This window comes from Sus scrofa, chromosome 3 (genome assembly GCF_054392235.1).
Source record: "Sus scrofa isolate SSC_HxYL_T2T_F1_AM1 chromosome 3, Sscrofa_HxYL_maternal_Yorkshire_Landrace_v2.0, whole genome shotgun sequence".
Classification (NCBI taxonomy): Eukaryota; Metazoa; Chordata; class Mammalia; order Artiodactyla; family Suidae; genus Sus; species Sus scrofa.
Genome location: NC_139385.1, coordinates 124,468,415 through 124,482,034, shown reverse-complemented (window position 1 = coordinate 124,482,034; position 13,620 = coordinate 124,468,415). Strand labels below are relative to the sequence as shown.

At 51.2% G+C, this 13,620-nt stretch overlaps 1 protein-coding gene across 3 annotated transcripts in view; it reads left to right on the top strand.

Moving 5' to 3' along the window:
• The first annotated feature begins 6,046 nt into the window (after positions 1-6,046).
• The window catches only part of DPYSL5 (dihydropyrimidinase like 5), a 97,400-nt gene continuing 89,826 nt past the window's right edge, over positions 6,047-13,620 (top strand). Inside the window, exon 1 of one of the 3 annotated variants that reach the window (XM_003125320.4) lies at positions 6,047-6,104. The gene's annotated coding sequence lies outside the window, so the exon portion shown is untranslated. Of the gene's footprint in view, positions 6,247-7,025; positions 7,054-13,620 lie in introns of those variants that run through there. The other 2 variants (XM_085019857.1, XM_085019856.1) reach the window with 2 other exon arrangements.

Genomic DNA, 13,620 nt, shown 5'->3' with positions numbered 1-13,620 from the left:
GGAAAAACTTTGCCCTCATGTGCATTAGCTCACTTGCTCCCCACGAGCACCCTGTGGGGAGGCCCTACACTGTCCTCCTTGTGCAGCAAAGGACACTGAGGCTTGGGGATACAGCATCACTTGTTTCCCCAGCTAAGAGTGATTCAGGCAGATGTCCCAAAGGTGCACCGCCCATCCAAAGGCAGGGCTTTTATCCTGCCTTGTTCTATCCTCACAGTAGCCAAGCAGATGATCACTGCCCTGCAGTTGGGAAGCAGAGTCAGCGGGCAGAGGGGACACATCCTGGGTCACCAGGGCTCTTGACCTATTGGCCATGTCCTCCACGTGCTCCAAGATACTGTAAGGTCAAACAACAGGACACATGGTTCCCTGGTACCAGACACAGGCTCCACCAGGACTTTTCTCCTAAAAGTGGGGAGGCAAACTAATCAACAAAACCTCCAAGTTGGGTGGAATGGTCACCACCTTGAAAATTACAGCATGAATTCCAATTGACCACCATAGGCGTGAGAAAAGGGCAAATGTGAACCGAATAATGCTTGATAACAGGCAGTGGGGTCTAAAGGAACAACCAGGGATCCTGGAGTCAGACTTGGGTCTTGACCTCGGCGCTGCCCCTTTGACCTGTTTGACCTTGGGCAAGTCACTTGCTTTTTGAGATCCTGTTTCCCTCTTCCATAAAGTGAGCGTTCTCATATATTTCTCACTGTTCTGCTGTGAGAATTCAATGAATGATATACATAAAATATGCAGGCCATGCTCAATAAATATTTGCTGTAATTCCTGTTGAGATAGGTTTTCATTATAGCCACTACAAATTAGCTCAACAGAAGGGCTGGCTTCGAAAAAGACTAATGGGAAAAGAAACCAGGTAAAGGCAGCAACGGGTATTTTATTATTTCTCTGGACTCCTTTTATAAATGAAAACCCAACTTGGTGGTCAGAGTGAGGGGAGTCTTTCCAATATTCTCAGCCCCTCAGCCCTGGTCAGGGGTTCAAAACAGCATTGCATTGTGGAGTGTGACAGGTGGGGAACAAAAGATGATTAAAGATCTGGCTCTTAGGGTAACTCTTGTTCTCTGAAGGTGATTGTATATATGTGTGTTTCTTGGACCTATGATTCTGGCTAATATACAGATGAGTTTTATTTGTTAAAAGAGAAAATGGCTTAAAACAAAGTCTCCTTATCCTTAGCTGTATCATGTTGGCATGTGAAACTATGCAAATTCTAGGTTCTTTTTGGCTTGAAGAGTCTCTATATGTATGTGAAATAAATGCAAATTTGAAATTGTTGATTTCCATGATGGAGCCAGAGCAGCTGGAATCAGCCTGTGATTCCTCCTTTATGTTGGTTTATGACTATTCTGATTCCAAGAGGAGACGAATTTTTATTTCAAAACTTAACTTTGAAATTTAAAAATAAATGAAGATGGAGTTCCCACTGTGGCTCAGGGGGTTACGAACCCAACTGGTATCCATGAGGATACAGGTTTGATTCCCTGGCCCTGCTCAGTGGGTTAAGGATCCCTGTGTTGCCATGAGCTGTGTTGTAGGTCGCAGACGCGGCTCGGATCCGTGTTGTTGTGGCTGTGATGTAGGCTGGCAGCTGTAGCTCTGATTTGACCCCTAGCCTGGAAACTTCCATGTGCTGCAGGTGTGGCCTTATTTTTAAGTTAAAAACAAAAGAAGAAAAGAAAAGTTTCCAAGGCCAAGGAGGAAAGATTTACATTTTTGCAGAGCTCATCAGCATTTTAAGGGTAGCGATAGGACCCTGCAACTGACTTTGCTGTTTTCACCTCAAGCACCCCTCACCCACACCCCAGTCTCCCCGAGTCCCCTCTCCTGTGTCTCCCTGTCAGGCTGGGTGGCCACAGCACTGGGGGCAGAAACTCTCCCAGTCTTTTGCCCCCACCGTCCCTGTCTGTCTATCTGATCTTCTTTATGCTTTGTTCTCTCTCAATGTCTATTTCTCTGTCTTCCTGACTCCTTTTTGGCCCCTGCCTTGTGGCGCTGACCTGACTATAAAGATTTAACTGCTGGCTCACAATTTCTTTTAACAGCTGAGTAGACTTCGTGAGGCCTTCTCCCCAGCGGGGCTGTCATGGGGAAGGATGAGGGGCAAAGAGAAGCCCGAGGAAGAAGGGGAACACCACAGACCTCGGCAGTGGCAGAAGTCACCCCTTCTCTGGGGACAGCGCTGGGAGGAACAGGTTGAAATGGCAGGAGGAACATCTGGGTGCCAATGACTTGGCATAGGCTCTCCTGGAGACTTAGTCATTCACGGTCACCACAGTCTGTCCCCTTCGGGCGGACTGCAGGGGGTGGGGGGCGTGCTGGAGCAAAGACAGCTCAGCTTAGCATCAGGCAGACGGGGTTTGGAGCCATGGTTCTGCTACTTAGAGCAACGTGACTCTCTGGGCAGGTCTTGAGCTCTCTGAGCTCGGTTCTCCTCATCAGCAGGAAATGAGCACGTGCTACCTACTATGTGCAGGGTTGGGGTCAAATGTGTTCTACAAATACATGCTGGTCTTTCCTCCCTCCCCACCTGCCCCTTTTATTTTTCATCTGCACCAGTGACCTATGGAAGTTCCCAGGCCAGTGATCAAATCCAAGCCACAGCTGAGACTTAGGCCAGAGCTGCAGGAATGCCGGACCCTTAACCCACTGCACCACAGTGGGAACTCCCCTCCCTCCCTTTTAATGGTAGCCCTTTACCTGTCTACTGTCACGAAGCTTGCTGTTAAGGCAAATTGGAACCCCAAACACATTTGCTCATAAAAGCAGGAACCCGTGAGCTTTGTGAAGTCTGGCCCCGACTCCAGCCTTCCTTGCCATCCCCCTTCTCTTCCCACTACCCCATTTATTTATTTATTTATTGGTCATTTTTTTAGGGTCACACCTGTGGCATATGGAGGTTCCCAGGCTAGGGGCTGAATCAGAGATGCAGCCGCTGGCCTATACCACAGCCATAGCAACACCAGATCCCAGCCGCATCTGTGGCCTATACCACAGCTCCTGGCAACGCCAGATCCTTAACCCACTGAGCAAGGCCAGGAATCGAACCTGAGTCCTCATGGGTGCTAGTCGGGTTCATTACCGCGGAGCCACAATAGGAACTCCACTACCCCCATTCATGGACTTGACTTTCAAGCGATGGTGGGATTCTTTTTTTTTTTTTTTGTCTTTTTGCTATTTCTTTGGGCCGCTCCCACGGCATGTGGAGGTTCCCAGGCTAGGGGTCTAATCGGAGCTGTAGCCACTGGCCTACACCACAGCCACAGCAACGCAGGATCCGAGCCGCGTCTGCAACCTACACCACAGCTCACGGCAACGCCGGATCGTTAACCCACTGAGCAAGGGCAGGGACTGAACCCGTAACCTCATGGTTCCTAGTCGGATTCGTTAACCACTGCGCCATGACGGGAACTCCGATGGTGGGATTCTTAGCTGTCTTCCTAACACCCCTCAGCTTCCCGACTCACAAACTCTTATTTCATCCTGGAATCTGGAATCTCGGACCTCTTTTAGAATCATCCAGCAAATCATTATCTAGGTGACATCCAAATTCAATGCCTCCATTCTCTGATGATCTGCTCAGAACTGACTTTTTCTTGTCTGAATTCCCATTCCACGTCACCCCAGTTGGTCACGGGAGATTTATAATAAAAGTCACAACATACTGCCTTTTATGGCTGCTGTAATGGGGGTGTCATAGTCTTATAGCCTTCACACTGTTCGATAACCATATGTTGCTGAATAAATGAATAATAATAGTTACATTTGTTGAAGGCACACTATATGTCAGAGAGTGTGCTATGCATTTTATATGCATTTCCTCATGTAATGATCCCAGCAAGGTTAAAAGAAGGTATTATGGTTCCCATGTTCTGTGGGGAGCTAAGGCTCTGATGGACGAAGTAAATTGCCCCAGGTCAACTCTCCAGAAACCAGAGCAAGGATTCCAGCCCAGCAATTGACTCCAAACCTTCTGTTCCTTCTACTTCCCAAGAGAGAACCTAAATTAAAAATAAGTAAATACAACTAAAACCAACTGCCGGGACAGTGTGCAACTTCAGGTTTAGGTGCAATTTTCAGCAATGTCCCAAGTCAACAGATAACCTCCAGGCAGCTCTTTTCTGACAGGCGGGGAGAAAGGCTCAAAAAAGCAGAGGCTAGAGTCCAAACCTGAGGTCCGCTAAATGCTGCAGAAAACGCTTACTGCCACTAGAGGGCGCCCTCCCCCTTAGGCAAAACGTGCAGCCTGGACCGTGCCCGCAGACCTAGCTCTGGTGAGCCAAGTCTGGGCTCCCTCCACTCCACCTCCCTCTAGCTCAACCAGTTTTACCTAACTCCCTGGTCTGCGCAGAAGTGGCCAGCCTGGGGGAATCCTTAGAGCGGTGCCCCAAGCTGGAGCAGTGGCAAGGAGGAGCCATGCCCCTCTAGTTTTCACAGTCACCTCCCGGGGCTCCTCCTGTCTGGGGATGTTTGAGGTAGTCCCTAGGCTCATTTGGGGGCTCCTTGAATAAGTTCATGGTGTGAGAGGGGGCCAGAGAAGTAAGCCTTCCTCCCATGAGAAGTGGAGACTCTATGGGGGTAATTCAGAAGTACAGTCCCAAATGCCAGCCTGGGCTGCTGGAGGCTCCAAGCCCACCACCAAGGGCTACAGAGCAAGTGGCCCAAGGCAACCTCATTGCGACTGGTTCTGTGGGGGCCAGACGTCCGGAGAGATTTTGCTGTGATGGGAGAGGGGACCCTCCGGAGTAGTGAAGCACCATTTTGTTTGAAAATATACTGCAGAGAAAACCATCTCTCAGGGCCATGGTTGTGCGGCTACAGCCAGGGGAACTCCTTCATCTTCACCCGGCAGGCCTGGCAGTGAAGTGGCTTCTGCAGCAGCCCGTTGGGGTTCCCCAGGGACCGCGTTTTGGGGTTGGTATGAGGACTCCATGCTGCATGTTATCATCATGCGAATCACGCCTTTGACGTGACATTAAGTGAAAAGAGGCAGATTACTAAACCGTATCCGAGCTGTTATTACAACTACGTGAAATGAAGGATATACAGTAAAGGTTTGGGAGGGGATCAGAGAGGTGGTACAAAGGCGTAGTGATTCTCTCTCCTTTTTTAAGATTTGTTGATTTTGTTAAATTATGTGGGCGTTCAAAACGTGAAGAAAAAGGATGACGCGAATGTAAATTGTTAAAAAAAAAATACATTTCCGGAGGCTTCACCATGCCCTTAAAGGAGGTGTCAGAAATAGCCCAGGCAGCTGGATCTAAGGGCTCCGGATGGAGAAGCCCTAGCTCAGCGCCGCCGAATACACCTCAGGTTCGAGGCCCTAGAGGGGACAGAGGCGAACTTCACTGACCCCGAGTGGCCGACCCCGCTGTACTTGAGATTATTTTCCCAGAACTATACCCCCCCGGGCCTCTCCATCCTGAAGTCTCGCCGGGCACCCATCTCAAAGGCGTCGGACTGGGTCTTGACTGGAACCAAGCGGCCTTTAGCCGGGCCTGCAAGGACCGGCCGGCCAGGCGGCAGCCGAGGAAAGGCGCCCGGGGCATTGTTTCAGCCCCTCGGGTGGGGTTCTGCAGGGGGAGGGGACGCGGTGGCCCTCCCAGGGGACGCATGCAGCCGCGCGTCCGCGCGCCCGGGCTTTGTGAAGGGTCTGGAGTCACCATGGAAATCCAAAGGAATGCAGAGAAGGGCGCGAGGGGGTCGGCGGGTTCCCTGGCCGCGCCCTCCGCCCCCTCCCGGCCCCCGGCCCTGCAGCAGGGCTTGTTGGGAGTTGTAGTCCCAAGGCGCAGAGGATGCGGGGCGCAGCCGGTTCCCGCCTCCCCCTAACCTGCTCGCGCGAGGTGGGGAGCACAGGGGGAGGAGCCGTCGCGACTGTGATTGGCCGAGGCCGCCTCCAGCCCTCACCCAAGTCCCCTCCCCTGCTCGCGGCTTCGGACTCCAGCGCCCGGCGCGCCAAGGCGGCGATCGAGCGAGCGAGCGCGCGTGCAGCCGCCGCCGCCCCGAGCACCCGCAGCTCCCGCGCCGCGGCGAGACAGGAGGAGAACCCAGCCACCGACGGACCCTCGCAGCCGCGGCTCCCCGGAGGAGTGGGTGATGGCGGGGCGGGTGGTGGGCTTTTTCTCCCCGGGCTGGGACATCGTCTCACACAGTCTCTGTTTCTCTTAGAGGCGCACAATAGGGCGGGGGCCGGAGTGCGTCGAGGGGCCCCGCTGCTGGGGACGCGCGGAGGTATGGTTTGGGATTGCTGGAGGTCATCCCGGGCTAAACGGGGTCCCGAATCGGTTTCTCTTTGTAAGCCCGCAGGGCTCCCAGGGCGCCGTGCGATGATGCCTTGCTCACAGTAGGCGTTTAATAGATAGATGCTTGTGGGGTTGCAAAGAACTGAGGTGAGAAAGCGGCTTGGTTGGAGGGGGTTCACTCCTAGCCACAGTAGGCGCCCACCCTTACTCGTCGAGCTGCAGCGAATGGCTGGAAGCCCGGGAGGGGGCTTCTCTGGTCCTGGGCGCGTCTTGTCCGAGTCCCTAGATGGGCTCGGCCCTCTGCCCCCCCCCCCCAAACACACCCTCCTGTCCCTCTCGCCTCCGAGTTGGGGTTTGCCCAGCCTCGACCGGACCCAGCGGCCGGTTCCACCCGCCTGGTTAACCGAGCGGACGCCCGAGGACGATTCGCCTGCCGCCTCCGAGGCACCTGTCTGAACCACAAAGGCCGCCTGCCCCCTGCCCGGCTCAGAATGGGCGCCAAGCTGGGTCCCTTCGCCGGAGCCCAGCGCAGGAGCCCTCCCGGCTGCATCGAGTTGGCGGGCGAGAGATGTCGACACCCCAAGACCTGGGGAGGAGGCAGGCGTCCGAGCTGGCGAGAAGCTGGGATGGGGAGAGGCAGGGACGAGGCCTCTGTTTCACCAAAGATGAGGAAAGAGGGGAGGTGGGGAAACTGGGTGGGGACAGGTGACCAAGTCTGAGAGGAGGGAGGAGAGGAGAGCAGGGTTTGGGGAGGAAAGGGAAGGGTCTGAGGACGGAGGAGAGGCGCTTGGAGCAGGTGGCGCGAGGCGAGGCTGGGGCTGACGAAGAACGCGGAGGGGAGGAGGGCAGCGGGAGGGTGGAGACTGCTTGGGTTCGAGGAGGGTCGGCGCCTGGGAGGAGGAGACCCGCGCCGCGAGGGGAGGGGTCTCCCTGGGGAGGGAGGTCTCCGGGGAAGGGAGGGGCAGGTGGCTGGGGGCGGGCCTCGGGCCTGGAGACCCTCTGCTCCGGCGAGGGGGCCTGGCGGGCCTGCGGCGGGCTGGGCGTGGCTCTGGGACCCGGCGACGGACCCAGGATGGCGGATCCGGGACCGAGCTGCCTGTCCCCGCCAGGAGCTTTGTCTCCCGGCTTGACACCAGCCCATAGGGACTCGTTTAGTGTTTCGTGATCATCTGCAGCGCCGCAGGCACACCCTTGCCTTCGCGGAGCTGAAAGGCTTGGTCCAGCGGCAGATGCCGCCGGGGAGGCGGGACGGGGGACGCCTCCCGCCCGGGAGACCCGGAGAACAATAGCCGGCACTGGTACCCGCCCGACCGCGAACCAGGACCCCCGCCCCCCGAACTCGAGTGTGCAGTTTTCTGGGGCAGAAGATGCTCCCGGAGAAATCACAGGGCACGTGCTCATCCCTTGGGGGTTGTGTGGGGCCACCAAGCCCCGCTGGTAGTTCCCTGGTGTGAGCCGCGCGTCCGCTCCGACTGTGCGACCCGCAGACAGACGCCGCCCCTGGTTTTGCTGCCTCTTGGCTGCGGCGCCGCCCCCTGCCCCTTGCTGTTGACCAACAAGCGAGACGGTCGGGGACGACCTGTGGAGGTCGCCTCGTTGCTGAGCGGGTTCCCTGAGAGGCCGGCTTTGTCTGGGTAGACGGCTCACATCCACGGTCTGCTGTGTGTTCATAGAGGGAGCAGCCGGGGCTGGTGCGGATTGTGGGAAAATGGGGAGATGACCCTCCACGGGTGCGGCTCCCCGTCTTAGAACCTGCAACCAAGGGACCAGTGCTTCTCTTGGCCAGTGACCACACCCAAGCCAGTGCATCCAGCCTTTGCTGCTTCCTCCCGTATTGTCTGCTGACCTAAGACTGAGACAGCTCTGTGATAGGAGGTGTCTTCTCGCCCATGGGAAAGCAGATGGACAGAAATGGAAACACAAAAAGGGGCTCAACAGAGCTTTCCAGGCTCTCAGAGTCTTGCTTGCTGTCTAAGCATCTTTCATGTCAGGCTGCAGCGTCTTGACATGGGAAGCAACAGTCAAAACCCAGCATTCTGTTTTACAGGTCTTCTTTGATAATTGCTAGCTGATATTAAGGGTGACTCTTTAGCATAGATGTGTACTTTTAAATTGTCATTTATTTAAAAAAAGAGGGGGGGCAAGGAAGAAGCATTTTTATTCCAGGAGTGGAGGAAGCTTGGCTAAATGACAGAGCATCATAGGACAAACCAGTGTGACATATTTGGCATAAAGTTGACAAATGAGCCTTTTGGTTCTCTTAGCCCAGCCTTGAAACCTCAGGATTTTCTTTCTTACCCAGGTTGATGCAAACGGTGAGGGGCTGTGATGTGCCTGTTGGCTCTTGCTCAGACTGAATGGTGGCTGCCGAGGTGTAGTTCTCCTGTCTGGGCTGTACCCGGTGGCAGCCACAGTTGACTATATCCTGCTGGTTTTAAAGGGTGGTGCTTTCAGGAGGTGTCTCTCGGAATTTACAAAACTGGTCTGGAAGGAGTCGCTGGAGTGTTGTTCATTGGGTGTTTTAAACTACATTAATAGAGCTCTCTACCTCCAGAGTAGGTGAAAACCAGGAACTTCAATATCAGGACACCAAAAATCTGATACTGAAGGCTTTTCTTATTTGAAAAACTCCAGCAGGAGATGTGTTTTCGTGGCACGGAGGTTTCAAGAGGGAATGTTTTGGTTTATTCTTTTTAAAAGAACTTTATGGATTTATTAGAGGGTGTAATCCTCAAAGTGCTGTGTGAACGTCCATCCTGATCTTTGCCTCATGGGGAGTCAGTCCATAGATGAGCTGGCATTCCTCATTTCTATGGGGAAGCTAGAGAGAAAGCAGCATCTCCCTGCTGCCTCCTGTGAAAATGCCTGGAAGACAGAGGGGAGAGGCAGGTGGCCCCAGAGAAGGACTTTATGTCCCCAAAATTCCAGGGAGCTATTCTTAACTCCCACCTCCCTGACCCTGGGGACCAACCTTATCCAGGTATACAACCCATGTTCACGGGACATGTCCACCTGCCCATGTTCGGCATAGCCTCTCCAAGATGCAGACGTGAGCCCGGGCAGTTTCAGTATTCTCAATGCACTGTCTTCACCTCTGGAAACAGTTACCCAGCGAGGCAAGTCTGCACACCTGGCCAAAAGTTAGGTTTGGGGACCTGGTGTAGCCCTCGTCTGTGGTTCCTCCACTGCTCCTGTTCTCTGCCATGGATATCTGAGAATTCGCCCTCCTTAATCATAGCTTCTCCGACACAGAGGTCAGCTCCAGGGAGCTGCAGGCCAAAGGCCATCACAAATGTGGACGAATCTCTGGGGGAAATTAGGATTTAGATCAACAGTGAGAGCCAGAGAAGTTGGTATTATTAGAAAAGAGTATGTAAGACCCAATCTATCTTTCTGGTGTCAAAATTAGCCAAATTCTGATACAATCGGAACCTGTTCATACATTTTGGTTTTCTAAACGATGAGAAAATATTTCAGAAACGTCTTCTAAGACTTAGCTGGCAGGATCCTGTAGAAGAACAATAATACAGGAGATTTTTGTCCATGTTAAAACCAGTGGGGGAGAAGTTGGTATAAAATGACATCAAATGAGAAAAACAAGTGGGAAGGTGTTTGGTTTTTTTGCCCTGCTAGTGAATAGATAAGAAGTAATGTCCAGATCCCTTTGTCTTAAATTTTTCATATGAAGATGAAAGGTTCAAATACTGTGATGTAAATCTTTGATAGACTTTGAGGTTTATGTATAAAAGCAGACACATTATATCCTTTCACAAATGAAATTCATGTATATAATACTGTGTATGATTTGTTTCAATCTTTGGCATGTCTTCAGTGTAAGCAAATGGACTTAACCGGAGCCTCTCCTGAGCCTCATGCCCTCCCACCCATCACAGCCCAGTTTTGTTCTCCTGCCACCTAGACCCCCTTCTCCCAATCCAGACTCAGAGGCAAGGGACACAGGAGGGAGAGCCTAGATCTGAGCCAGAAAGCCTGGGATCAAATCCCAACTCTGCCACTTTCTGTCCATCTATCCCCAGAAGAGTTGGTTTTTTTTCTCTCGGGGGTTTGTACGATGGGGTTTATATGAGTTAATATATGCATAGCATTGAGAGCGGAGTCTGGCACCTAGGAAGTGCTCAAGAAGTGTTCGTTGTGACCATTGGCACCTGTTATCATAACCTCCCCCCAGAATGCGTGCCCATAAAAACTGCATTTTGATTCCCTGTTGAATCGTTCATCCCAAAGGGCCAGAGCAAGCTGCTGTGCGGTATCAATAGTGGGAACAGAAGGAGTGATTTGGATGCCTTGCTGAAGCTCCTACTCTTGCAAATAGTAGGAATAGCTCTGCGCTGAGTCTGAGCCTCTTTAAACACAGCTGTTTTCAGCAGCTGAGGACTCACGGTGTTAAGAATGTTCCAGAAGGGCTCTGACCCCAGCGTTGCCAAATCATCCTTGGGTATAGAGTTGGCCTGGCAACTCATCCTGCTCCTACACCATCTAAAGGAACAAGCAGGCATCCGTAACTGGTGAGGTGCTGTTGTTCGGAGACTCCTCTGTTCTTGGAGGGAAGACTGATCATGGTTGGTGGATGGCAAATTGTGGGGATTAAAAATATCTCAAGTTCTCCAGCTAAGAAACAAACGTGGCAGCACAGAATTGCTTTTTTTGTCTTTTTGTATTTTTAGGGCTGCACCCGAGGCATATGGAGGTTCCCAGGCTAGGGGTCGAATTGGAGCTGTAGCAGCTGGCCTGCACCACAGCCACAGCAATGAGGGATCTGAGCCACGTCTGCGACCCACACCACAGCTCATGGCAATGCAGGATCCTTGACCTGCTGAGCAAGGCCAGGGATGGAACCCGCAACCTCGTGGTTCCTAGTCAGGTTCGTTTCCGCTGCGCCATGATGGGAACTCCCAGAATTGCTTTTTTAACAAGCACTTTGAAAGCACTCATTCTATGCTAGGTGGTTCCTATAGGTTAAGTACTGTTACTACCCCCATTTTACAGATGAAGCAACAGAAGTACAGAAACCACCCAGCCAGAGAAGCAGCAGAGTCAAGCTTCAAACCCAGAATCTGCTTAGGGTCTCTGTAAGTTGGGGTTCTCCAGAGAAACAGAACCAGTGAGGACTGGCTTATGAGATTGTGGGGGCTGGCAAGTCTGATGTGCTGCAGGGCAGGCCAGCAGGCTGGAAGCTTTCAGGTAGGAGCTGATGTTGCATGGACCTTATAATGCTTAACCTTAAGACAGAATGTCTTCTTTCTCTGGGAAACCTGAGTTTTTCTCTTAAGGTCTTTCAACTGATTATATGAAGCCCACCTTCATGATTGAGGAAAATCGCCTGAAAGTTAACTGACTGTAGATGTTAACCACATCTGTAAAATTCCTTCCCGGCAACACACAAGATGAATGTTGGTTATTTTTTAATTACTTAGTGAATTTATAGGTGTACAACAAATGAGTGTTTGATTGAATAACTGACAACTGTAGCCTGTCCAAGCTGACACCCCAAAACTAACCATCACAGGAGTTCCTGTTGTGACTTATCGGTAGCAAACCCAACTAGTGTCCACGAAGACTCGGGTTCAATCCTTGACCTCACTCAGTGGGTTAAGGATCTGGTGTTGCCGTGAGCAGGGGTGTAGGTCACAGACACAGCTCGGATCCTGCATGGCTAGGGCTGTGGTGTAGGCTGGCAGCTGCAGCACTGATTCGATCCCTAGCCTGGGAACCTCCGTATGCCATACCTGGGGTCCTAAAAAACAGAACCAAAAACAAAAAAAGCAAAAAACTAACCTTCCCAGTCTGTGCTTTTAAACACTACTTGTTGGGTATAAGGTTTACAGTAAACGGAAGAACTTAGCCATGGGCTAGTCCATTACAGAATAGTGATCCTTACCTTGTCTAAAATAGAATTTGGGTCACTTTTTTCATCCCTGTAGCTTCCCACATAAGATATGGCTGAGGGCAAGCATTCAACAGATAATACTGAAAGAATGACAGGCTGAATGATTGAGATGATATTTTACAGGATTTTCTGGCCACTGAGTATCGCTGGCTCTCCATTTAAATTTGTAATCATTTGGCCCAAGTGAAGTTGAGGTTTTAGGAACAACTAGAGACTCTTGAATCAAAACAGGAGAATATTTACATCCTGAATTGGGTGTCGTGTCCCTCCCGCCACCATCTGTCCCTTTTCACTGGCTCAGCAAAGGTTTTTGGGTCTGTCACTGCCTCACCCCTTATGAACGTGTCACAGTGTCACATACACAGTTGCAGTGCCCGGGACAGAGTCACACCATCTTTGTGTCACCTCAGTGTCTGTGGATAGGCATTCTCTTTGTTGATTTCAAATCTGCCATGAGCTTGCCTCTAATTTCTCAGGCCTTGAGTCTTTATTCTCCCTGCTTTTGTCTGGTCCTGTCCTTCCCTTTGTTCTTTGCAGAGCATGACCCACTGCTATTGATGGCAAAATCGCCTCCTTTCTCATTTTTACCACTTCAACTAGATTTCTGTCTTTGCGGATTGATGTGTTCATCCTGTTACAAAATTCAAATGTAGCCTCCAGTTTTTGTTTTTTTTTTCATTTCATGCCTGTTTGCTCCTGTTTCCAACAGATGTGAAACTTGAACGAAGTTACTCGAATGTTTTAAGCTTGTTGTATTGCCAAGTATTTGGGTCACACACATACACAAAATGGTGACTTTGGGGGGCTGAGGATGTATTTTTAAAATATTTTTATTTTTCAAACTTTTTAGTGAAGTATAACAGATATGCACAAAAGTATACAAATCATAAGTGTATAGCTTAATGATTTTTTTTTTTTTTTTGCTTTTTTTTTTCTAGGGCCGCACCTGTGGCATATTGAAGTTCCCAGGCTAGGGGTTGAATTGGAGCTGTAGCCGCTGGCTTATACCACAGCCACAGCAATTCTGGATCCAAGGCGCATCTGCAACCTACACCACAGCTCATGGCAACGCCGGATCCTTAACCCACTGAGCAAGGCCAGGGATTGAACCTACATCCTCATAGATACTAGTTGGGTTCAATACCACTGAGCCATAATGGCAGCTCCCAGCTTAATGAATTTTCAAACGAAACCTAGCCATGTAATTAGCACCTGATCAAGAAACAGCTCACCAGTACCCCTGAAACCCCCTGAAACCCCAAGCCACCACTGCTCTTCTTCCAAGGTCACTGACCGCTATCAGCATAGATCAGCTTTGCCTATTTTTGAGCTTTTTATAGATCAAATCATGTAGTGGGTACTTTTTCAGGAATGACTTCTTTGTGTGTGTGTGTGTGTGTGTGTGTGTGTGTGTGTGTGTGTGTGTGTGTGTGTGTGTCTTTCTGTATTTCTAGG